Here is a 25,880-nt window from a genome sequence, read left to right on the forward strand (position 1 = left end):
GGTCCTGCAAAAGCCTTAGTGCTCTGTGAACCCTGAGCACTGACAGCACTGTACCCCATCAGACCAAGCAAAGGGAACCAGGGACCAAAGGGGACCAAGGAACAGAGGCGTCCCACCTGCGCTACCTCTACAACCCTTTTGCAGCCCTGGCACTTCAGCAGCTAACTGCCCCCTGCTTTTGAGCATAGACACCAGCCACTCCCAGTTTCAGTTATGTGTTCCAGTGAGGGTTGGGTGCTCTGGGTGCATCCCTCAGGCATCACAGAGCTCCTGAGCACAGCAATGTGACACAGTGGGATTCCTGCTCAGGGGAAGGAACTGGGGACATGGACACAGTTCATGCAAATGATTGATAAAGGAGTTGGAGCAGCAGATCCACAGCGCAGGGACAGCGGTGGGACCTCCACAGAGGGAGCTGCCTTCAGTCAATGGAATGAAACCTTTGGTCCCAAGGGAGCAACTAGTTCGGGAGCTGGAACCAATGCCAGTTAAAAATTGCTGTTAATTACTGATGCCTGCAATGCTGAAAGCGCTGTGTAATGCAGGAGGTGCACACGCAAAACAAAAGCCTACCGCTCCATTCCGCAGTGATTAAATCCACAGAGGCTGTCCTGTAAGGCAGCATTATGGAAGACAAGGCAAACAAGATTAACCCACATTGACAAGGCATTTAGCCATGGCTAAGAAGAGATCCACACCACAGCACCTCTGCACCACACGTTTACACCAGCCCACAAATCTAATCCCTCATGGCCTGTCAAGCTATTAGGCAAATCTCTGGCTCTCATTTGCCTAATCCAACAGGCCCCAGCATCGTAAGAAAGGCCCCCTAGGGGGCCTTAACATCCATGTTTGTTAGGCCTCCTATAAGTAAACAAAGCTCTGAAAGCCAAACAGCTTCCTCTTCCATTTGCGACCTCAACTAGTGCAGCTGGGCAGTGTGCAGCACAAGCATGCTTCTGGGAGGGGACAAATGGTGGCAGCCCTGGGAGGGCTTTGGGAAGAGGTATGGGCAGCCCAGTGATGCAGTGGGGTTCTCAACCCAAAAAGCAGGCAGGATGTGAAGAGTGCACCTTTGGAAAGCGTCCAGGTCTCACCCCATTCCTTTGCTGCTGTGTATTCCAAAGGGAGCATGTTTCTAGGGCCTCAGCAAAACAGAGATCTCTCCATCCCTGGCCATGCACTGCGGTCCTGAGGATCCACTTAGCCTTCAAAAAGCAGTTCTCCTGTGCTGAGACAGCACACGGAGGAATTCAACGATACACCTTTGCTCCGTATGTGCTTCCATGTCAGACATTGTTCTGTCAGACTGCCCCTCTGCTGCCATCTGTCACACAGCAAGAACATGTACCAGGATACTGGTGGGAAGGTTCAGCCTCTACTGCCGTACTACCAACTTCCACCTCTGATGTTTTGGGCCAATATAATAAAATAGCAGGCAGTACTTTTGGAACAGCCCTTATACATAACATGTTTAATGTATGTAAGTAACAAAACTTATTTTATTTTTTAATGTTTTTTTATTAAAACATACAAAAAATAGAGCAACAAAAACACAGAACTGTTGGGATGTTTGACCTTGTTTCTGTGAAACTGATGCATCAGTCCAGTTTGGCGGCAGTTGCTGCAGCTCTTAGTGAGATCTCAAGGTTTTCATCAGATTTCTGATGAAATTTTACTCCTGTGCTTCATCTTTGACAATAGTTGCTCACAAATGCACGTACTGCCAAAAAGCAGTGACATCCCTCAGGTGAGAAAGGTGTTATGAAAGTTTGGTAAAGAGATATAGTCACATTTCTGAGTTGAATATCTGACTGCAATGCTACACATTCAATTTGAAAATTTACAGATAAATGCGTTTATGTTGACTGAAAATGGAATAGAAAATATACCAAAAAATTGATGATCTTTTTGGTGATCTTGAAACCCCATTCTCACATTCCTCTACCAAAACAGAAAGCAAGGGGCATATTTTTTGCTGTTTCCAGATCTGTGTTTCGCCAAAGTAACCAAATGCATACAACTACTTGCCATCACTTGGGTTGGCACTGCACTGTGCCCTCTCCACGCCCTGGTTTCAACCCAGACCATTGCACATCGATGTGTGGTTGCTGTGAGGGATGGGTGTGTAACCGGCACTGGGCCACTTGGCAGGGCAGAGCTGCTGCCATGATGGCACGGAGCAGCTGCAGGACTGGCTAGGCCGAGCTGTGGGTTGGCTGTACCTTGACTAAGAGACCCTTCATGGTCTTTTATAAACGTTAGGATCTTATGCTTCTTGCCCAGGAAGAAGATGAAGCTTGACATCATCACCCTCTTAGCTTAGAAAGGGGACTTCTCCCAAACAACTGCACAAATCGTCATCATCGACATTGTGGAAATGGTGGGAGATGTGCTATGCAGCAAGAGTGCTCAAGAAGCCCTTACAACTATAGCAGAATTGTGTTCATTGGCATGGACTGCATAGACTAGCCTTCTCTCCAAAGAATTCCTGCATCCAGACCAAGATCTTGGACTTGGACTATCAAAGGCCGTAGGAGTTTGGCTTTGCTGAAATGGACAGCAATACACTGGTAAATACCCTGAAGATGGCTCCTGGCCATCACTTTGCTGAGAGTTATTTACCTGTACATGGGAGACTCACTCAGAACACTGATGGAGAGTGAAAGGCTGCCCCTTAGTCCGTCCTCTGATAGAGGCTGAGCTGAAGGAGGTGCACAGGCAGATCCCACCAGTCTCCAGCTGTGCCAGCCCCAAGCCAAGCCCGAGTGACAGGACCCAGAAGGACCCAAGGGGTCCCAGGAGGGCATAAGCCATAAACTTCACTCAACTCTCTCAGATCTGTTTCCGTGTGTGCCTCACCTCTGCTCCTGTGCCTGCAGGATAGCAATGAGGCTGTGTGCATAGCCTCACAGGCAGCTCAGCCTTCCTTCCTAAGCTCCTTAGCTTTCAGGAGATGGCAGAAGCCACCAATGAGCTGAAGGGTGCTGCAAAGTGCCACAAACTGAAGAAGACCAATGCCAGACTGTCAGACCCATCCAGCCTCTGCTGACCCACATTCCAGACATTCTGTAGTCAACAGCACAGACACTTTCCCACTGCAACCACAGCACCTGCAACAAGAAGCATGTCTTCGTAAGTGTTGGCTAAAGAGCCAGCACCCAAGAGAAGCAGAGTTCCAAGGAGCCCCTCAGAGAACAAGGGGTGAAAGACAAGGGTGATGCCAAGCCAAAAATACAGATGAAGTCCACTCTGAAAGATGATGGCATCAAATCCACAATTAATTCCCTCATTTGTTGTATTAGCAGTAGTGATCCTGATACCAGCATTCAGGCATGGAGAAGATGCTGAGACAGAAGCACAAGGCAGAAAGCCATGCCTGGACACATTAATGAGTTCCTTGTACCCAGCTTACAACCTCTCAAGCTTATCCAACAGCAAAAGCAAAGAGATGAGAAAAGGTGGAAGGATGAAATCATCCTGAGAGGCAACTGTGTCATCCAGACCTGGATGCTTCTCTTTGATACAAAACTGGCTCAGCAGGCCTTGATGGATATGCTGAAGGATGTCATGCACAGCATTCTTACCTTCAGGCAGAGGGTAAGGAGGACTGCCTAGAGCAGGACCAAAAGAAAGATGAGAAACTCATTCAGTCCATCAACACCCTCATGCGAAGAGTCCTGATAAAATCTGGCAAGACAAGCATCTTCTGTACCTTGCTCAAGCTGCTGCAAGGCAGCCTGACTGCTGATGGCAGCCCAGATAAGCTTTCTGGAGGACCACACATCTTCTCCCAGGCACCATCAGCACCGTTAACCTGGACAAAATTCTGCTGGATGTCCACGCAGTCCTGAAGTCTATCCCAAAGGAGAAACTAAGTCAGTATGCAAATGAACTCCCAGTGCAGTCCCTGAAGGCTCTGCTGAACACTTCATGCAAGTTAAAAGGGCTGAGGGTCCTGGACCACCTTGGCCTGACTGAGGATGCAGTGGGCTCCAAAGTGGAAGCTTACCTCCGAAAGATGGACAGTCCTACTACCAAGAAAGGGGCAAGGGAGACTGGGCCCCAGGGAAGCAAGAAGGATAGCAAAGGACACAGTGGGATGTCTTAGAGAGCATCTTCCAAAATACTGGAAATCTTGGAAATACGTGTTCCAAGGTTTCCTGTTTTTTGAGGGGGGATAGAGCCAATTTTTCTTTCCTATTGTCTGGCATAATGCTATGTTTAGGCTTTAGAAGAAAAACAATATTGGAAACACACCTATATTTCTAGTTGTTGCTGAGCAGTGCTGTACAGAGACATTTCAGTTACCCAGCTTTTTTTACAAAGGTTGTCCTCCTCCTCCCATTCTGGGGATGCACAACTGCAAGGTCACCAACAACACCAAGAACAACTGGTAGGAACAGGAGCAGGACCAGCAGCCAAGTTGGGTGTCTCATCAGCAGCATCAGAATGAGCCAGCCCTCTTCCTCACACACATTAACGGGTAGGTAAGAAGTGCTAGCCAATAAAGGACAACTCTAACATGTTGTGTAACAGGGGGTACTTGTGAGCTGGCACTGCTGGCACTCAGACCGCAAAAGTTAGTCTGAGTTTCTGATCAATGTCTCTACTGCTGTTTTCCAGAAGAGAAAAGAGATATTTCAGCCAATTGCAAAGTGCTATTAAGCATCTCAGTGAGCGAACTACCTGGTGAGCATGTAGACCTGTATTTTTAATTAAAATAAATAAAGAAATAAATAAATACTTGGTCCGATTATCTGAGAAAAATACAACTGGGGGATCTCGAAGTGTCATTACCCTCTCTGAAAGGCCAAAATGACTTGTTTGCTGCAGACTGTAATTCTCTCTGATGCTGCTGCAGAGTCACAGCAGAACTCAAAAAATTAACAAGCTACCTAAGAAATCACCACGAGCTAAAACAAACCCAACTCAAGAAAGGAGGATGTTTTGGGTTGGGTTCTGCCTCCACAATAAGCAGCACCAAAATCATTTTACCATCAGTAGCTCTGCACTTAACACCTCCTGCAGAGTGCAGGATGTCAGCCCAGAGCCTTTGTGTCATCAGGTACTTACTGCACAGCTGATAGGATCACAGCACTCATTCCCTTTTCTTCCAGCTTCAGTGGAGGAATAACAACTATTAAAGCAGATGAAGATGCTTTTCCTGCATATGCTACCATTGCTAGACAACTAAATACTTTTACAGGCTTGCACACTCAAATCTACAGATGCTTTCTTGGAAGACCTCTAAGTATTTTTCTGAATCTGTGATACCTTAGAGATTAAATAGAATGCAAGTATTTTTCTAGTCTTTGGATTTCAGGACACAGCCACATCTGCTTTAGAGAAACAGGCTTTCCTCACACTATAGATCAAGGATCCAAATTGTTTCAAGGCTCCTGGGATCTCCCTCTGGGTTGAGAACTTCTCTCTGCAGCATCATTAACAATGCCCATGTGGTTTGTTCCATGGACAAGCAAACCTACAGGGAGGATACAGGCAGATTAATAGACTCTCAAGGCTTGGCTGCCAACCAGTCTTTTCCAGGCCTTTGGAATTGGAAAGTTAAGATGAAAATATCACAAAAAAACCTTTTCCTAAGGGGCCTTCCCATATAGCTCGAGGCTGGGGTCAGCAAGCCCTCATCACAATTTCTTCCACTTACTCAACAAAGCACATTGGCAAAGGCAGGGCAGAAAGAGCCCACTTCAAGAAGAAACATGGTCGACCAGACAGAGAAGCTCAGTGAAAAGAATACAAGGACAAGGAGCAATACTGAGAGGCAGACTCAGTAGAGACCAGCCAGACTCATCTGGCTGTCTGCTGCCTTTCTCTCCCTCGGCAATTTGGAGACAAACAGGTCGTGGAGGTGGGAGAAGAGCTCTGCCGAAGTATCACAGGCAGTGTCTTAAGATGCAGGACAGACCCTTTCTGCACTGTCAGTACTCCATGCAACCAGTCTGGTGCTGTATGGTCCATAGGAGACGCATCCATTTTCAGAGCTGTATATGAGCTGGCAAATCCATAGGGTCACAGAACATTGGCAGTCAAAACCTGGCTGTCCTGAGCGGGATGGAGGCAGGCTGGCTGGGTCCTATGTGCTGCAGCTCGTCTCTTAGAAACAGCATCACTTCCCTGATCTGTGCAACACGTGGAAAGTAGAAAAGCTCATCACTTCCATCACATGAACTTCAAGAAAAAGGGTAAGACTGAAAAGTACTTTAGCTTTAAAATACAAAAAGACTTCATGACATTTTTTGGTCATTTGGTCACCCAGCCTCTACCCCCTTCCTAAGCTTCAGACAAATAGGTACAAGAAGTTACCTGTGTTCTAGCAGCCCACAGCAGAGTTCCCTCTGAGGTTGGTGGTGAATGGAGACCTGATCCATCAATGTAAACCCTTCACAATCACCACCTGAACCATTTAAGTCAGATTTTGTTTATATGCAAAATCAGGAAGGATTTTAAAGATGCAAATCTGTTGTGTCATTCTAGAAAAGAAAGTCAAGGGAGCTGTTAGGTGCTTGAATCCAGCGGGTTTCAGCAAAAGATTTCTGCTGTGGAGTATGGCCCACCACCCTCAGTCACTCTGCAGCTGAGATCATAGCTAAATCACTTATCTTTACATTTCCATACAAATCTGATTATCCATGAACAGCTAATTGTTTCATAAGTATCATTTGGAAACTATCCATTTCCAGCACAAGAAATTGCACTATAAAACTGTCTGCCTTCACCATGAGTCACTTTAGCACATAGGATGAATATTTGGCACTCTTCACTTTTTCAGATTAACATTCATATTTATTTTGGAAGAAAAAATTGGACAGTTTTAATTCCTTCCCATCAGAATTCCTCATATTTGCTTAACTTACTGAAACTTTTTAATAGACTGCACTATATGTGAAGTATGTGAATATGTTATATAGTGACTCCTGATGAAGGAAACATTCACATCTCCTTTCACGTAAAGGAAAGGCAGAAAAAAATATCAGGATGAGCGTTTTTTACTTGGTTAAGACAATCAGCAACCCTACAAATTAAGTCACCTGCCATGAAGAAAGGCTTCATCCCACTAATGAGGCCATGGAAACATCAAGAGAGGGCTGAAATCCAGTGTTTTTGGATGTAGTGCATGTTTCTCCTCCAAAAAGAAGTTCTAACATGTTTCAATTACATTTCTTGAAGATCTGTCCCAAGCAAGGCTGAGAAAAGCCCTGAGAAAGAAAAAAAGACTTTGGTCTTCAGAAAGCAATGCAGTTTTCCAAAGATAAGAGTCAGCAATAAAATTATTGTAAGCTGTAATTGAATTTTCATTTCCATATTACCACAAAATGTTTTTCCTTGTACAGAACAGGTATATTACCAGCTTCTCATTCAATCTCATGAGAAAGGAGTTACATACCTTTGCAGAAGGGTATTGCTTTGCCTGTGGAAAAAAACAATCTGTGTTTTCTCCCAAGCACGTAACTACAGACATTAGCTAAAGTTTTATAAAAACAAAAACCTACTTCAGCTCAGCATCAGTTAATTATACAGCTTGTTAACATCTTTGCAGTACTACATGAATTAAAAAAACAGCTCTAGCTAGGCTGAACTGAAATGTCATATTAGGAACTGAAACCAGGAGTTCCCTTTATGTTTACTTTTTATCAACTAAAATCCTGCAGAGCGGAAGGACTGTGGGAAAAAGAATCAGCAAAAGTCACAGCTGCCTCCAAAGTCCCACTGGAGACTGAGCAGGAGGAATGCATCTTTCTCCCCACTCAGGAGCAAGATTGGATCATTTGGTTGAGGATCATGTTATAGATCCTCAACCAAATCACCCATCTCAGTCTGCAAATTGGATATTAATTTATGAATGGCTTAGGAAGAAGTTGCAGAGCAACATAAACAAGTGGAGTATCACTACACGGAAGCCTTGTGCCAAAACCTAATATTTCTGGAAATGCAGGCAAAATGGACCTACCCAGGGACCAAAGCAAGGGCTTGAAAGCTAACGGAACTTGGAAGTACTTCATGCAGGCAGGATTCTTCATTGCTAAAGGATGCTTCTGCAGGGTCTACGTGCCCTTCATTCCTATCAACTGAAGTGAAGGCTGTGGGCACTCCTCCTCCTTAGAATGAAGCCTAAAATTGTCAATTAGGAAAACAAATGTAGGTGCTAGACATCTTTTTGTGAGTGTCAGTTCGGCAATCACTTTATTACAAGTAATTTTAGTATTGAATGTAGTGCAATTTAAGTAATTTAGCAAAGTACAATGATGGATTAAAGTGCCTGGTGATCGACATTTATTTCACCTCCTGAAACACAATTATTATGCACTTTACTCAATAATAGTGTCTTGTTCCAACTAAAATACACATTGTGTAATTCTTTAAACCGTAGAATCACTGCAATTAGAGGGGGAAATGGTTGATTAGGTCACTGATTCCATCCTGTTGCCAGCCCACGATTGCTCCCTGCCGCATATCAGTTAGAGTTTCACCCGAACTCCTTTGCATTTACATGTTTCAGTGACAGTGATATCGATCAAAAAAATGGAGCCTTCGTCCACAGGTGAAAGACTCAGCCTTTTGCTAGAGAAAATCCTGCGTGTTCACAGCAGGAAAGGTCTGAGAGGTTTTCAACTCCTTCCTATGGCAGATGGCCGAAATACTTTTAACCAGTGAACTCTTTCCATGGAAGTATTTTCAACAAAAAATCTCCAGGTCTTCCACTAAATAAAGAGTATAAGACCTGCTTTTAAGCCCAAAATTCCACTCTTTACCTAATGGCAGCACAATATAAGCATTTTTAAAAACAGAAATGAAGAGAAAATTAAGCCTGACTGTTACTCAAGAAAATCTGCAACTTCTGACCTGTTCTGGCAGAGGGGGGTTTGAGATGTGGTTTTAAATCCTCTTTGTAGGGAGCTCAGCTGCAGCCTCACTGCTCTGGAGACCCTGGCCCTTCTCTGCTGCAGGAACTGGGTGCTCCTTGCAGAAGAGGGGAATGGAGCAGATACTCTGAGCTGCAGGTAAAGATATACCTGCCTGCATCTCCCATTGGAAACTGCACTTGTGATGCTGGCTTGTGCCCTCTAAGAGTTTACCCTTGGGTGGTATCCTTGAGAACAGGTGCAACCTATGGAAACAGCACATTTTAACAAACAGAATGTCTTGAGAAAGCAATTTTTGAATGTGAACTCATGAGAGCTGCAGGACAGAAAAATCTGTGCTGTGGGAGGATGCACACATCCAAGTAAGGAAAAGACAGAGCAGCAGGGAGCTGCCCACCCAGCCCACACCACACACAAACACACAAGTACTCTCTTGAAAGATGCCCTGTCACAATAGGCCCAAAATGAAGCACCAGCCATCTCCCTGCTGAATTTCAGAGGTTCTGAGATTTTAGCCACGGTGCAAACCCCTGTGAATCTGGGAACCAGGAAAAATCCCCTGGTGCAACTGCCAGGTGCCGTGCAGCTCCCACCATGAAATCACAACATTTACTTTGCAGGGCTGCGCCTGTGTCTTGTCAGACACACAGCCTCCTGCAGCACAGGAACAGGCTCTGTTCCCAGCTCTACCACAGACTTCCCGCATCTGTCTGGAAAAAAATCACTGAGAAGCACATCTGAAAAAATGTTACACTCTCAGCACCAGACATTTGATCTAACACCTGGCCCAGCTCTCAGCAGTGCTGGACAGTGCAAACACTGTTGGCTTCGACTGGGGCACTTCTAAAATCCAGCCCTGATGGGCAACAGGGATGAAGGGAACATCTGCTTCTCCACTGTGCTACGCAAACTTCACACTAAGGCACCTTTTCAGCAGAGCAGTGTACAAGTCAAACCAGTTAAACCAGCGAACAGTTGGTCTTTGTTCTGCACACATGCCAGAACTTTAAAAACTCTCACAGTTTGGCATCAAAAAGACAGACACAAAGCTAGTGGCTGCTTTTGGAAACAGGAGCCATAAACTCTTTTATTTCTGTTTTCCTGTGTGTAAACTGGGGATGCCAATCCCTGCCTGTTCGAAAAGCACTGAGGGCATCCAGCAGAAGACACAGCAGCAGCTTGCAACGCCTCTTGCCTCATCTGTCTCTTTAAAAACATTTCTAAGCTGCTAGCTGGACATCAGGAGCCTTTGCAGCGTCAAGCACAAAGTAAGATACTGTTACACATCCTATAAAATAAACTACAGCTGATTTTGCTGAATACACTTGTTGCTTATTTTTTTTTTAACATTTCATCTGGTATGTTATATTCTACTCTAGGCAAAGAATAAGTGTGGGAAATAGCTGAACATCAGAGGTATCTTTAGAAGAAAAATACCAAGCTTCAAAGCTGTTCCCCTGCCTTGCCAGACTTTCTGCAGACAGCTATTCCTGAGGAACTCTTAAGAAGGAATTTGGCTGCAATAGCTTTCACATCTGACAGCCTCCTTGTTGGAAAGCATACCTGTGTTGTGTGCAACACACCTACTGTAAAGCCAAGCATACTGCTCTGCAGCGATGGTTTGTATGAAATGAGCACAGGACCTCCAGCTGGCACTACTGCTTTGGATGTTTCCTATCAGCTAAGGGGGCAGAAACGTGCTGGTTATTCCCCACTTACCAGTCCCGATGCCGTGACTCCGCCAGTCCCAGGGAGCTGAACCTTCTGTTACCAGAGACCTGGGAGCAGCATTGATGGGCGATGTCTGCTGCTGTGGGGACAGGAGTGGGCTCCTCCTGTGCAGGGTGACTGCAGGCAGCAAGGACACCAAGCGAGCATGACTGTTACTCCCATCTCCCCAGGGAGGCTCAGGCAGCGTGTGTTCCTTGCTGTCACATTCCACCACGTCTGCTGGAACATGCCACAGCCAGGGATCACTCCTCACAGGGGCTTTTTCAAATAAGCAGAAAAAAGTGAAATGTCAAATACAATGGAGTAAGAAAAGAAAAGTGGCATCTTGTGCTCTTCTGGTCTCTCTCATTCTCAAGAGTCTCTAATGCCTTAAAAGAGTGGCGACATTTCTGAAAGCAAACCTTTTTGATAAATGATGCAGTTATTTATTTTGCAGAAAGCCAAGATTTGTCATGATGCCGTTTTCAAAGTAACACAGCATCTAACAAAGAGAATCATAGGCAATTTACTGTGTGACACTCCATCTGTCTCAGAGGAAGAAAGACCTTGTTTGACCCTCTCAGGATTTGAACCTGTAATTCCACTGAAGCGAGGGCTTTGAAACCTGAAGCTCTGCAGTTTTCTCCCTGAAGATAAGAGTAGGTTTTCCTGCTCCCCATGAATCACCACAAGTGCGTGGACTGCTGTGCAATGTGAATTCACCACTGCATAGGTAATGCCAGCATCTGTACATCCCATCAATGAAAAGTGACCGGTGCAGCTGTGCAGCCACCCAGGACACCATCCCCTCCTGCTGGTGCTCCCAGGTTGGAAACTGAGGCTGGGGATGAGAACCTGAAAAGGGGATGGATGCTGTTTTCTCAGTGCTGCAAGCAGATCCACTGCTTATGCCTGAGCCAGGGTACATCAGCATGTGATGGGCAAATGCAGTGTTTTTCTTGCCTATTATTAGGCAGAGAAAAAAGTAATTATGCTTTGTTCCATGCTACCCATGCTGGAAAATGCTCATTGATTCACAAGATGCAACGCATGTACAGACACAGGCAAGCACAGACGTCACCAGTGCCATCCCAGATCTGTAGGATTTTAACAGAAGATAAGCACAGAGCTGCTCTGGGCATTCTGTTTAGCCTGAATTCCCCTGTATACCCCAGAGCTCTGGCACTTCTCTGGTCAAAAATGCAAGCATAAAGGGAGACAAACGCAAAGGACAGCGTGCACTGTCACCTCCCCTCCTCCTGGAGCATGACCCCATGGGTCCAAACATCAATTCTGATGTAATAGCCAGGCACCGCAGTGGTGAGCCCCTAACAGAGACAAGCCTCAGGGTTGCACTATCATTATGAGATAAACACACTGAATTGCTCAACAGACCCTATGACGATCCAAAGCTGGAGGGATCTTGCTTTCATTTGCTGTCCTGCTGGATATCACACCCACAGTGAGTAAATCTGTGCTGACATGAACTGGTTGCAGCCGCTCAGGGCACTGCAGCTATCCTCGTGGGAGTGACCCCAAGGCATGCTGCATGCAGGCAGTGTGCTGCCATGGGATCTGCTGCTCACACCCAGTTCCTCCCCCAGCCTCTGGGAATGACAAATTGGGACAGCAAGCTGAGACCAGAAGGGTTCTCCAGGGCTTCCAAGGAGAGAAGCGTGCCGTTGTAGAGAGTGTTTGCTCCACGTGTTACCCAAACCTGCAACAAGTTGTAACAGGCTGGTATTAAATTTCCCTGTCAAACACTCTCCTGGATGAGTCTCTCCTGACACTCAGGAGGACATCCTCCAGAGGAGGAAAGGCGATGGCCGAGGCTGGTAACCAGATAGCGTGTTGCTGTGTGCTCAGAGCAGGCAGCCAAGGGCACGGCTGCACAGAGGTCAGACACCTTCAGAGGATGGCTGTTCACCAAGCAGGCACATTGCAGGAGCACCCTGTAGAGTCTTTGCCTGGGACGAGGCCACAGGAAAGGGAGGCCAGAGTCCTGGGGTGGTGAGGGGGGGAATTCTGGCAGTCTCCCAGATCAGCACCACATGCTGCAAAGATCAGCATCTAAACCAGACCTGCACTGCTGCGTGGAAGCAACTTGCAAAATACGATCAGAGAGCAACTTGCACTACTTCAGCACAGTGATGGAGGAGTACCAAAGCACACGTGCATCACCCCTCCTCTCACTCTGTTAGCATCACTCCTGCACAAGCAGGAGAGCAGCAAATGCCTGCATCCCTGACCACGTGTGCCAGGAGTCAGAGGGAGCTGCTCTGAGATACCAGTGCCTGCTCAGGGCTGGGCCTCCAGCACCGCTGCCTGCAGCAGAGCCAAACCAGGGCATGCTGGCTATTGACAAGGCTTTAGCAGCAGGAAGAATTAGCAGAGAAGCTTTCATGGCCTTGGATCTTAATGAGATTCATTTCCAAAAAAGCCCAGGGTCTCATTGCCGAAAGGGATCACCTGAGGACTTTGAAAGGAAAAGAAGATGTACTTCATTAGCACTACAAGAGCAGAGCTCAGCAGGAAAGGAGGAGGGAGAGTTGAGGCCAGGCCACGCACATGTCAGGGTAGCACTTTGTTCCATCTGCGGTAGGGACATTTGAGCACACTGGATTGCAGGTTAAAGGAATACGCACTAATGCATAGTCTACTATAAGCCAGTGAGATGCCACTTAAAGGTCACACTGAAACTAGCCTCTCTGTGATCCCTTGGGAGCGAAATAGGATTTGTGGCTATAGTAAAAAGTACCAGCATTGCTGTTCAGGCTGCACACAGCCTGGAATCTGGTTTCAGGGGCTTTGCAGAGACATTCCATGCCACTTCCAAGGACTTGTTAAAAAATACTTAATACCAGTAGAATTCTGTGGTATTTTTTTCCAGCTAGTCCTGCAGGCTACCATGGGGAAATTCACTAGCAGGATTTCTGTAGGACTCTGACTCACATAGGAACTTTTATTGCTGCTTTTAAATATATGACTGCCTTTTGGCTGCTGGCAGAAAAGTTATTAAATGTTTTACCAGACGTGGCCAGAAGCTCTTTATAAAAACATCTTGGCCTGGCATAAAGCATATGTCTCTACTTATCTCTGCAGCACGTGCTCAAAGCTTTCACATGTCCCCTGGCAGTAGAAGAAGCTTGGGACCTTCGTTTTTCTAGGCTGCGGATAAAAAGACCATCCAACATCCCATGCTCATGTGAGTAAACCTTCTGGTATGCAAATGGTCCTTCTGCAAAAAGATATATCAAATTTGCAGGACTGAATAGGATGGGGCCCCAGTATGTACTCTAGCTTATGGTTCACATGTACAGCTCTGTGACCTGACATCGTCAGGATCTGTCTCCTACCTAACAGTGCCTGCTGCTTACCTGCTTTGCTGTGCTTCAGGAGAATAACAAATACAGCTTGAACTTCTCTGCATCTCTCCACAGGCAGCCTACACCAGAATGCACCTGCAGAAGTGATAAACGTAAGTAGGTAAGTGGGAGGAGAGAGGATTTGCACACCAGTGGCAGAGCAGGCTGGGAGCAGACCCGTTCCTACTGCATGGGGAACAAACATACCTGGATCACCCTTGGGGCAGCCTGGGGCACTTTGCTGGGGTTACCTCTAGATGGACTGCCTATCAGCTCTGAGGGCTGACAGATTTGTTGGGGATCTCAGGTTCAAACAGCCAGTCTGCACTGCGCTCCTCCCTGCTCTGGTGGGAAAGCTGGCAAGGAATAGCTTGGAGCTAGCTCAGGGTCGTCCCTGCAGGCAACTCTCACGTGCTATACAGCTGTCAGTGAGGCCAAACGGATGTAATGCAGGACAGATTCAGACCTAGCCTCAGATCCAAACTGTTTAATTGCAGACTAACTGATTTCTGACATTTTAGTAGCTTCTGCTTGGGTGCAGACAGCAGGATTGAACCCCGCTGAGCTGGAGATGCGGAATGACCACTGGAAGAATAGAACATGCTTGGCAGTGCTCTCCTGCGTGCAAGCCCTCCCTGCTCCCAGCCACTTGCAGTGCTCCGCTGCACCTCTGCCAGCTGTATCCAAACCACTGCTCTTTGCAGACTTGCACATTTTCACAAACACCCACGCAGGCCCAGTGGGAACAAACCACCGGCTTCACTGCACACATCTTCCCAGACCTGAGGAGCAGGATGCGCATGGTGTTAGGGCTGCTTTCTCCCACGAGTCCGAAGGCGTAGGAGCCGCCCTGCGTGTCCCGGGGAGCCCGGGAGGGCAGAACCCTGCACTAAGCAAGGGCCGCTGGTGCCCTCTGTTGTCGCAAAGAAATAACGGAGCTGCTGAGAGCACGAGTGGGATACGCCACCCAGGGCTGGGTGCAGAGCACCTCCGCGGCTTGCAGGTGCTGGGCAGCTGAAACAGTCTCTGCAAACCACGACCAGATTTGCTAACTACGTGCAACATGTGCAAAACAAACCACGTTTTCTTTGAAAAAGGAGAAGCAGCATTGCTGTGGGTGAGCACTGATGCTGTGGGTGGCACTGAGTAATCTCTACTGAGAAAAAGGTTCAGCCTCTGCTGCCCAGCTCAGCTGCCATTCACACATCGTTTTCCATAGAGCAGAACACTCACGTGTTCCAGCAGCAGTGCCTGGCTGCTCTGAGCACTGCCCTGGATTGTGCCCAGGCTCATACAGATAAACTGCTGTCAGTGCTACTAGCAGGAAACCTCACCCACAGCCCTGGCAGTGCTCTAACTCTGCTCCCACCTTCACCCTGCAGCCACTGGCACAGGCAGCGTTTTGCTGCACTAATGGCTGAGAATTCAGCATGCCTTCCTGGTCCACCACACCTCAGTGCACTTTTTCACCTCTGGCAAGAATTAGATTCATTAACTGTCAGCTGGGTTAGCTGCTGTAAGGAGAATACTGGCAGGCAAATAAAGTTTGAGTTAGGGTGGTGGGGCCACCCTAAGTCAGCTACTTAAAGAGCAGAACTTTTCATAAAGGTACTGAAACATCCAACACAGAGAGCTACAAGAGGCAGAGCATACCTAGAAAACCTGACCTTAAACACATAGTCTGTGACTTTCTTATGGTCCTAAGATCTACAGTTTTGGACACTGCAACCTGTGACCCCCAAAAGACACATCTGACAGCCTACCTTACAGCACTTCTTCCCCATCTTTTCAAGAGGCAGCACGCCTCATGCCAGCCTCCAAACAACACCAGGGCCTGGGCATCACTCACACACAAGGCTTTGCGCCTCCCACCCCATTCCCAGGTTTGCAGAGAAGTTGGGTTCCCTACTCACAGCAACCCAACCCTGCTGAACAGACACCTGCTGTCTCGAAGAGTCCTTAGGCTCAGCCGCATTTTAAGGCCTGTAGATGCGATAATATAGCATTTTAAGATAACCATCTTAAAAAGTAATGTATGAAAAGCAGGTTCTGAACACAGCAGACAGATTTGATTCTATTCAGAGCAGAACAGACATCAGTAGGAAGTGGCAGGTTTCTGCTTCCACAGTAAGGGGCAGCAGCAAGTTGTGCGCGCGTCACCGGCAATTCTAAGGAAAAGAATTTTTTTTTGTAGTTAATTACTATTTTAATAGTAACTTATTTAGCACCTATCACAAAGAACATCCTTATAGTCTAAAATGTGGCTGTAATTAAGTATTAAAGTTAATTATTACCGGAGATGAAAGAAAAATTGCTACATCAATCAGATGCTCCACAGCGCAGAGCCCTCAGCACAAATGACGCTTAACCTGCATTGCTGCAGGAGGACTCAGTCACACACACAAGTGCAGGGTAATACAGCAGCCTGGCCTGTTCCCCGAGTTCTCACCTGGATAACCAAGCAGCCCTGCGTCCCACATTTACAATGCCAGCTGTTGTGGCACACCCCAGTCCTGCAGGAGCTGCAGCAGACCTGATCTGCTGGGGCAGCACTGCTGCGGCACACACTGCCTGCCCAAGGAACTGTGGCACCAGCACAGCCCATTTCAGTTAACAATCCCATTTCCTTTTCCTGAATTTCTGGAAAGAGACTGGCATGTCTCCAGCTTTTTCTCTCTATAGTGCGGCCTATACATGGAAATAAAAACATGCAGAAAGGGACTGGCTGCACTAATTGGCTGAGCACCTCCAGCAGCGCTGAGACGTTCAAAGAGCAGAAGGAGGTGTGGAGCTTCACACCTTCTCCTGTAACCACAAAGACAGCCTGTTTCCAGCACAAGGTAGGTCTGCTGGGGAGATGCCTTCTCCCAGACAGTTTGTGTCAAACCCCCACAGTGCTGTGTGCAGTTCTGTCTGAGCTGCACACGCATAAAGGGATTGATTCCATGACAGATCTCAAGTAGGAGCACGGCACACACAGCTCTCTGCTCACTGTACATCACATAGATAAGCAGAACTCCTCACAGAGGCTGCAGTACCATCCAGACCCAGTAAATGCTGAAGTAGTAAATAAAAAGTAGCTGAAATGCATTGTGGAAGTGGAGAGCCTGCCTCTGTAACAGAATCAGGGCAGACATCCCCTGTACATCTGTGTAAACCAGGCAGGAACAGGCAAACCGCCACAGAGATCCTGGGGTGGCATTGCAGTAACGTATTCAGGATCTCTCTTTTTGTGTCTCCATCTGGATTGCAGTCCTCTGAAAGTGCACTGGAAATGTCCCCTCATTTGCACTAATTTATAGAGGGAAGATGACAGAGCAGAGCAAAACCTTGCTAGAGCTGCGCAAAGGAAAACTCAAATTTGCTATTTCACGGTCAAAGCTGCTCTCTGGTTAGTCTGAACTTTCAGGCACTTTCAGAGGCTGAGAGAGGAAAAGAGAAGGCTCAGTGTGTATAAATATCTGATGGAAGGCTGTAAAGAAAACTGACTTTTTTTCAGTGATGCCCAGAGAAAGTACAAGAGGCACTTGCACAAACTGAAACGCAGGTTGCGCTTAAACACAAGAAAATGTGGTGGTTTTGCTTTTACTTATTAATTAATTAATTGAGACTGTGCCCAGACACCAGAACAAGTTGCCCAAAGAATTTCTATTTTATAGATAGTCAAAACCAAATGTACCGGGCAACATGCCCTGCCTGACACAGCTTTGGGCAGAGTTGGAACTGACAACCTGCAGAAATGTCCCTGACCTCAGCCATCCTGCATTCTGTGGGTAAAGGTGACAATGAGAAACAATGGAAAATAAAAATATCACAAACAATTGGAAGCAGCTGTTGAATGAGGCATGCCACAGGGTCACAGGTGCTTACCAGGAACATTGATCATGTATGACTTGTTCCAACCACTGAGCTAAACACAGCCTTTGGCTCCCACAGACCCTGTATTTCTTCTGGAAAGTACTATTTATACACCAACTCAACCTTTTTGTAAGCTTTTAGACTCAAAGGTTGGACGCAGAGCGAAAACACAGCTCCCCATTGCAGGCAGAGAAAAGCACAGAATTCTTGGCATTTTAATCACCCCAGGAAGATCAATGGATGATTTCATGCTTTTTTGTGGAGGACAAGACAGGGAAAAAAAATCACATATATTGATTCCTAAGCATCAGTGAAATGAATAATAGGGTGAAATGTCCTACGTAAGTTCTTTGCAGGTCTTAGGAAAGCTGCCTGCCAAGGAAATGTAGCTGTGCACGTAGGTTGTGATTATGCTAAAGAGGCACTAAATTAGTACATTACATGCCCCATTTAGCACTACTGTGCAAAATCTGAGAGTGCTAATACATTTTGTTTCTAGGGTCAAGAATCATTGAAGAATGGAATCGTGGCCATTCATTAGCCAGGAAATTAAAGTTTGACAGCTGCTTTTCAGTTCTGATTTCTCTTAAATGGCAGTATTATATCAGAAGGTTTCTGGGTTTTTTAAAAAACGTCCAGGCTGTAGAATGGGCAGTGGCATCCATAAAGCACAGCATCCCAACTCATTCAGGCAGACTTATTTGGTAAGAGTGCTGTAGGGTGTAGGGGATTATTTACAGGGGCTGACAGTGTTGCTGTGTGCTATTGAGAGCAGTTTCTTTCTTAGCTATATGGTTGTAAATGATCTGTGTTTGGAGTTTTAACTCCAATTCTGCATGACAAAAGAATCTTTCCTTTTGCAGCAGAAACAAGGCCCCGAAGGCTTCTGTGGGCCACCAGTCCCAGGAGAGCAAAGGGAAGTTATGAATGTGTATTTAGAGAGAAAGAACCCTTTCACAAAACCAAAAGGAGCAAGTAAACCAACAGCACTCTCACATCAGCGAAGGCTAAAGATAAGAAGAATGCCCTTGCCCACTAAGGTAGGCACCTAACACTAGGCTCGGGGAAAGTCCTTATTTAACCCTGACAAAATCCCTTGGATTAGGGTCTCCATCCCACTAAAGCATCCGCACGTGAGAAGTGTCGCTGCGTTCAATGGCACAGCTCCCAAGAATACGTGCCATGTCGCAGACCCAAGTGTTTGCCAAACCAGCATCCAGCTGACAAAACACGGTCCAGCGGAGATTAGCTGACACTCAAGATGGCTTCGTTTCCCACTCTGTATCAGCAGCCACTTCAAATACATAAGAAGATGCACTTCTCTCTTCTATTTTCCAGTTCGCTCCTGATAGGTTTATATCAACAACAGGAGGGGTCTTGCTTTCCCCAGATAACATCCTAGCAAGAGCCGTGTTCAACAGCTCCACAGCATGTTCTTCCTGACACAGCTCAGAGCATTTCATAAAGCACAGCCACCACTTGAGCATCCTGCCTGTCCAACTGAGGTAACCCTCACTTCTTGGGTGAATACGAGTTATGTGCTGCTGAGAAATGGCTCCTCTCTCTGAAAAAAAAGAGCAGCACTGAAAAGGATTTGGATGAGAGGAAAGCTTAAGGAGGAAATTAAAAAATAAACAAACAAACAAAAGAGGCTCCTCGAAAAGAAGAAAAAAGAGAAAAGCCGGTGGCCTGTGGTCTTCTACTGATCAGAGCCCATGGATGGCTTTTGATTAATAATCTCTGCATCAATACTTACAACTGATATAATGCCCAAAATGCTAACACCCAACTGGGTGGATCCAGTTATTTGTACCTCACGACACATTCAGCCCTAGTCAGAAGCACAGCAATAAGGGTGACTGATACGACTAATTAGGAAAACCTGGAAAAAAAGTTATTCCACGTTCCACTCGCCACAAAACACTCTCCCTTCTGTGCACTCTAGCAAACAACCCCCCAGATTTACACAGTACCCCTGAAAAACTAGAACCCTTACTGAGCAGAAATAGGCTAAATCCAATAATTTATTCATTAGAAATTATTTCCTGTTTTAGAAATTGGTAGAATCGAAAGGCCATACTTTATTGTGATGAAGCACTTCTAAAGAGCCCGCACTGATAAATTTATGCTGACTGCATTTCCCTTTGGATGAAATGTTGCTGTCCCCAGAGAGCAGACATTCAGCACTACCGGCATAACTGCAGGTTTAAATCTCTGCCTTGGAGGTCTTCCACAGGAGAACAACCTGTCTCTGTCTGCTGGGGCTGTTCTGCTGCTCTACCACACGTGGCTGTTATTGCTTTCCCAGCTCCAAGGGCTACAAGAAGCAGGGCTGGGTAAAACGTTACAGCAAAGAGCCTGGTTAGAAGCACAGAGGGGACCCGGTCATGCACTGTGATGCTGTAGGAGGCAGATGTGCAACAGCAAGGCGGTGGGGCGGGTAGGAGGGTGCCGGAAAACACGGGATGAGTCTCCTGGGCTGAGTGTTATCTCCCATTTCCTTTGAGAGCCCACAAGAGACGGCCTTCCCAAAGCAACCTCTGAGGTGGCCCGTCCCGCTTTTGTCTCCTTCAGCAGAAAAATTTCTGCCCCAGCGGCTCCGAACAAGGCTTCCATTAACTCCGTCCCCGCGAGGGCAGCACGTGGGACAAAAAGCCCAACACCGCGTCCCGGCCCTCAGACAAGCCTGGAAACAAACGGTGCAGGAATCTGTCAGAATAGAATCACCCGCTCGGTGTCACCGCATACATTTACCTACCTCAGTGCCTATTCAGGGTCCTTCCAAAAGGGCAATATTAACAGAGAGAGATCGGACACCATCGCTATAGCAACGTCACCACCAAAAATTTATGGCTGCCCTAGCAAAGAGAAGCCTCTGGGCAGGGAGAGCTGTTCTGCTGCCGTTACACACACAGCAAAGCGCAGGGCGCAAGAGATATCTGGACGCTGCACCTGAAAACAAGGAGGAAAAGCACAGATAAGTGTTCCAGTTTTCATGAATCACAAATCACCTCTTTCTCCTCCAAAAAAAAGTTACTGAAATTAAATAAAGCTTTTAAGTATTGGGGAAAAGAAAGGTGAGAGATGCAAAGAAAGCTGTCAGCAAAAGCTGCAGGAAAAAAGTAGAATCATTGCAATGAGTGCTGTGTAGAATAGAGGATATTAAAGTAAATCTTGCAAAATATCCCTTAACTCTTTAAATCAAGAGTGCTGATTGCTGTACACTGTAGTGTACAGCAGTAGTTCTCAGTAGGAACTGAGAATCGAGGTATGCCTCAAACTAGTGAAGGACAGTGCCCCAGTTTTTGAATACAGAGACGTAAGCCTGAGAGAAGAGATTGGATAGATAATGGAACCAAGCACAGGATAGAGCATCATTCTGGAAAATCAGCCAATGCAGACTTCATGTGAGTTTCATTGATTGCAAAGGCAGCAGCAACTCCATCTGCCCTGTCACAACATTTCTGTACTCATGCAGTAAAGTTCAAGAGCAAAGGGGAAGATAATCTGGACAGCTGCAGTTTGTGTCGTTTGTTTGGCTTGAATGGTATAGATATGTTTTAGGGCAAATGCAGGAGGACTGGCTGGCAGGTCTCTTCCATCACAGCACACGGAGCATGGAATGAAGCATGCAGGAACAAGATACAAAGCGAAAAAGAAATGGTCATTCTGCAAGCATTGGTACATCTCCTGTGAAACTCTTCCCCAAAGCATTCAAGGAGAGAGATCTGATCTCCTCAGAGAACAATCTAAGAAAATCCCTGAATATGAAAACATAATATTACATAATTTGCCCAAAGCAGTTGGTGCCAAATCACCTTTTTCTGTCAAGGTAGGTGAGCATGAGGTTTTTCTATGTATGCTACAGTACCTCCATACTACACCAAATGGAAGTGTTCTTGCTGAACTGGAGAAGACAGGACTGGTGTAAGAGTTGCAGGTGGGTACGAAAAGGAGTTGGCTGCAAGTGACCAGAGGGGATGAAGGTCAGTGTGATGCTGAGATAAGGAATTAACGGAGCACCTCATCAATAGGACTAAGGCACGTCTTTCTTCAGTGTTATCACTGATAACCTCAGTGTGGAGGGTGATCCTAATGAAACATTAGGACAGGGACAGAAGTTTTGGAGCACTGTTGAGAGGGAAAGAGACTCGGATGAGACAGAAGACAAGAGAATCAGATGGTTACAAGGATTGGAGAAAGACAAAATTGATAACCATGTGCATAGGGTGCAACAGCAGGAGTTTCTGCAGACACCTGGACACTCAGTTGGAAACAGAAGGAATATTCCTGGGTATATTACTCACACAGTCAGGCTGTGAACAAAAAAATGGAGATGAGAAGAGCCACAACAGCTATCACTCCAGGGACTGAATTAATAAGAGGCAGATAGTACAAGAAACCAGAACCCCCATTTATAACTCTGTCCTGAGAATGGAGTCCAGCTGACTTGCTGACTGCAGCCCGATGTGCAGGCTGAGCTGCCTGCCCTTGTGCTGCATACAGGAGCCAGCAGTGAAGCACAGAGCCCCTGCACACCTGACTTTGGCAGTCCCTCTTTTTCCCTGGAACTCCTCAGCTGGCAGAAGTGCAGCAATCCTTCTCACTCTCTGCATTGCAGGGTTATTCCTAGAAGACACGGGGCAGCACAGCTGGCTGGCTGGGCACTGCTCTATGTGCTGAGCCCGGACAGAGGTTAAACAGGGAGGAGGATGCTTTTATGCTAGTACCATGACCCAGCCTTTGGAATCTGGTAAAGCTTTCAGTGCTGGGAAAGCATTCCAAGCACTTGGAAATCGAAATCTCAGGTGCTGAATTTCTAAGTTCAGTAGGCAAGAATCATTTCTGGAAGGCAGCTTGTCTAGATGCCTCACAGACACCTTCACTTCATGATTCTTGACAATTTACAGCACTGATCTGCATTAAAACCAAAGAAGAAAGCTCAAAATAGTTCCATAATTATGCTGCAGAGCAGCCTCCGATGACCCTCCATTAACATGTGCTCTGCACTGAATGCTGAACATCAATTCACACTAGTTATGAGAGCTCGGCATGTAGCTACGCTTAACAAGCCGGAGCGCTCAGTGTCTTACTGCTGCCCTGGCTGCAACTTGTCCACCTACACACCAGTATGCTAGTGAAAGCATCCTGAATGATGGGGAACACTCAGCAAGCTCTGATAGAGTAATTCTTGGGTGGACATCTAGAGGAAAGAGCCTGAAGCATGCACTGGAGCTGTGCTCTCACAAAGAGGCTTTTTGCTAAAGTAACACCTCCAGGTCTGAGCTGTGCTAACCTGCCTGAGCTTGCCCTGCCTGTCCAAGCTCTAGCTGGAAAGCAAAAATGCTTTTCCAACAGACACAGATCAAGTGACTCTGCACTGCTACAGATAGAGCTTTTCATCCCTTGTAAACTTGCATGAGGAGTTTCAAAGCAAAGCAACTGCAGTTACTGCAGGACAGTCACATGTAGAGATCTCCGTCTGAGGATAATGACACATTCATATAGCTAAAAAGCACATCTAAAGACACCAAAACACCTGTAAGTCAAGCCCCAGGCATATCCTGCACCCAAACGCACCACCAGTGTGACTCTCAGGTTCCAGTGTCAGCCCCAGTATCTGCCATTTAATGAACTGCCAGAAGACTCTTGCCTATGCCTGCATGCCTGCTTATTCTCCTGGGTTCTAGCCTCCTCCATCTGTCCTTCTCTAGGGAACACAGCTCTCACACTCAACAGATTCCCCTCTCTCCTCACTCTTCCATGCTTTCCAGGGCTCTGGGCTCCCATAGCTCAATTACACTGGGATCAGTACCAATAAGTTCCTTGCTCCAGGATCCCTCAGGAATGAGAAAGGGACATGGAAAAAAAGAAAATTCTAGGAGAAACTCCAACTGCATTCCATCTAAGACTTCATATCCACAGACAACGTGTATCACAGCTCATAACAACAAACAGCCCTCTCCAGATTCCTGCCAGATACTTTCACAGCACAGTATGGTCGCTCCTTGGTCTCAATTTCTGCCCTGCCAGATTTACAGGATAACCTCAGCAAAGTGATTCTCTCAGTCCCAGTGGTAGGAAATATTTAGAGGCTGATGCTACATATGATAAACAGCCCAGCCCTTGGCAGCAGTACTCCAGACCCTTCCCCTCAGCTGCGACCGCAGCTTCTCCTTATTAAGCTCTTTACGTCATTAAGTGGCCCCACTGGGAACAGCAGAAAGCACAATTGGGAACATTAATGAAGATCTACAGCATTACAAGAAAAAGCTCAATGAATCAACACCTCGTGCCTTATTCCTGTGGTCATGACCCGTCCCCATTAGTAAGAGGAGAGGATCTGAAACAGGAGAAACCTCCCCTTCTCCTCTTTCCCCCTCGAGAGTGCTGTGCTGCTCAGCACTAATGGCTACTTGCAGGCCACAGAGGCAGCTCTAGCCTGTGTCAGACCTCACCCAAATGCCGCCCACCCCAGCAGCTGGGACCCGTGCTGCCTCTGTCACACATCCCTCTTCCAGCTGGCAGCAGCTGCATTCACCGTCAAAACAACAACAACAACAAAAAACCAAAAAACCCAAACCCCTCTCTCGTGACAGAAAGGAGCCATCACTGGGCCCCAGGGCTCAGAATTGCAATCAGCAAGAGATACGAGACAGAAAGGGAGGATTAAGAGATTTTAGGCTGCTTTAGGAAAACCCACAAAGCACGTATAAGACACCGGCTCACACAGATGAGAAGCAGGTCTCACCTACTGAAACAATGATCTGAAGCACATGTTCAAAGTATACCACAGGAACCCGGGTACACAGCCAGGGGATTAGGACCAGGCTTTACACCTGCCTGCATTCACTCACAGCTGGATTCTTACACCAAATAGTTCAGGAGGTGGAGGGACAGGGAGAGGGCAGAGGGTATGGTGAGAAGCCCTGGGATTGCGTGTCAGGCCCACCAAGAGCAGCCATGCCCTGCAGGCATCTCACCCCAAGGCACCCATCCCATTCCCGTGCACAGCCCTCGGGAGCAGAGCCTGCTGGAGGTTCCTGCACCAACACCCCGAGGGCAAGGGCTGTCTATGGGAACAGACCTATGTGTCTCTGCACTGCGTCACACTGCAGGGACATTTCTTCTCTGGGAATAGAGGGAAGGACTACACAAAACAGAATATGCATTTCTTTGCAAGGGGTTTCTGCGTGGGGATGAGCTCCCACTCCAGCAGTGACAGCATGAAAGCTACACCCCGCAGCAAGGTAACAATTGACCTGCGAAAGCACGGAACACTTCCCACCTTGCTTTTCCTAGGTGCAAATGACAGCTCCTGCTCCGTCCTGCCTCCTCCTCGTGGCTCCTGCGGGTCAGCAGCAGGCAGGCAGGGCAGGGTCACGTGACCCACAGCCATTCGCACGGTGGCTGCTGTGCCTTGCGGCAGAGCTGGATTTCTGCTGTCTCGGCCTCTCTGCTGAAAAGCACGACGAAGGAGCCGGTCAGCAACAGTGCGTGCCAAAATATGCCTTTAATGCCAGTACAGCAACCGGTGTTGTTCCAGAGGTCCCCCTCTCCCTTCACAAACACCTCGAGAACAAAATGCAGTGCTGAGGCGAGGAGCCCAGCTCATGCTGCCTCATTATCTTCTCAGCCTCGTTTAGTCTTTGTCTCTCATGTAGATGGTTCACTCTCAGGGGCAGTGACCATGACTTAGTTCACTGAGTGCCAGACAACTGCTGGAGTTCAGTTAATGATGAGACAACTCCCATAGATCCATTGTCTTAAGAGGAAATTTTGGCTAAGTGAAGACTTCAGGGATTTACGCAATAATAAGTCAGTAATTCAGGATGCACTTAAAGACACATTCAGTGTGCCTTTGCAGCAACATCCTTGGGAAGTGAGCATTTGTACTCCAGAGCACAACTGTGAGGAAGTCTAATATTAATTAGGAAGCAAACTCAAGGGCCGTGAATAGGTCCTCATAACAAAAGATCTTTTATTGAATAACTGTAGAGGAGTGCAATGCCAAAGTTTTCGTGCCAAAGTAGCAATAAATGAACTGCAGTTAATGCCTTTA

At 46.9% G+C, this 25,880-nt stretch overlaps 1 long non-coding RNA gene and 1 pseudogene across 1 annotated transcript; one reads left to right on the forward strand and one right to left on the reverse strand.

Annotated features, from left to right (window-relative positions):
- Positions 1-2,293: 2,293 nt before the first annotated feature.
- On the forward strand, positions 2,294-4,111 carry LOC149916618 (cytoskeleton-associated protein 5-like; annotated as a pseudogene).
- A 3,776-nt stretch (positions 4,112-7,887) lies between these two features.
- Positions 7,888-25,880, reverse strand: LOC116230851 (uncharacterized). The gene is made up of 5 exons (XR_004167319.2): positions 25,107-25,880; positions 20,577-20,770; positions 13,973-14,056; positions 10,605-10,874; positions 7,888-8,133 (listed from the first exon to the last, which is right to left on the reverse strand). It is a non-coding gene; the product is annotated as an uncharacterized LOC116230851 (long non-coding RNA).

Source organism: Phasianus colchicus, chromosome 10 (genome assembly GCF_987193195.1).
Source record: "Phasianus colchicus chromosome 10, bPhaCol1.hap1.1, whole genome shotgun sequence".
Classification (NCBI taxonomy): domain Eukaryota; kingdom Metazoa; phylum Chordata; class Aves; order Galliformes; family Phasianidae; genus Phasianus; species Phasianus colchicus.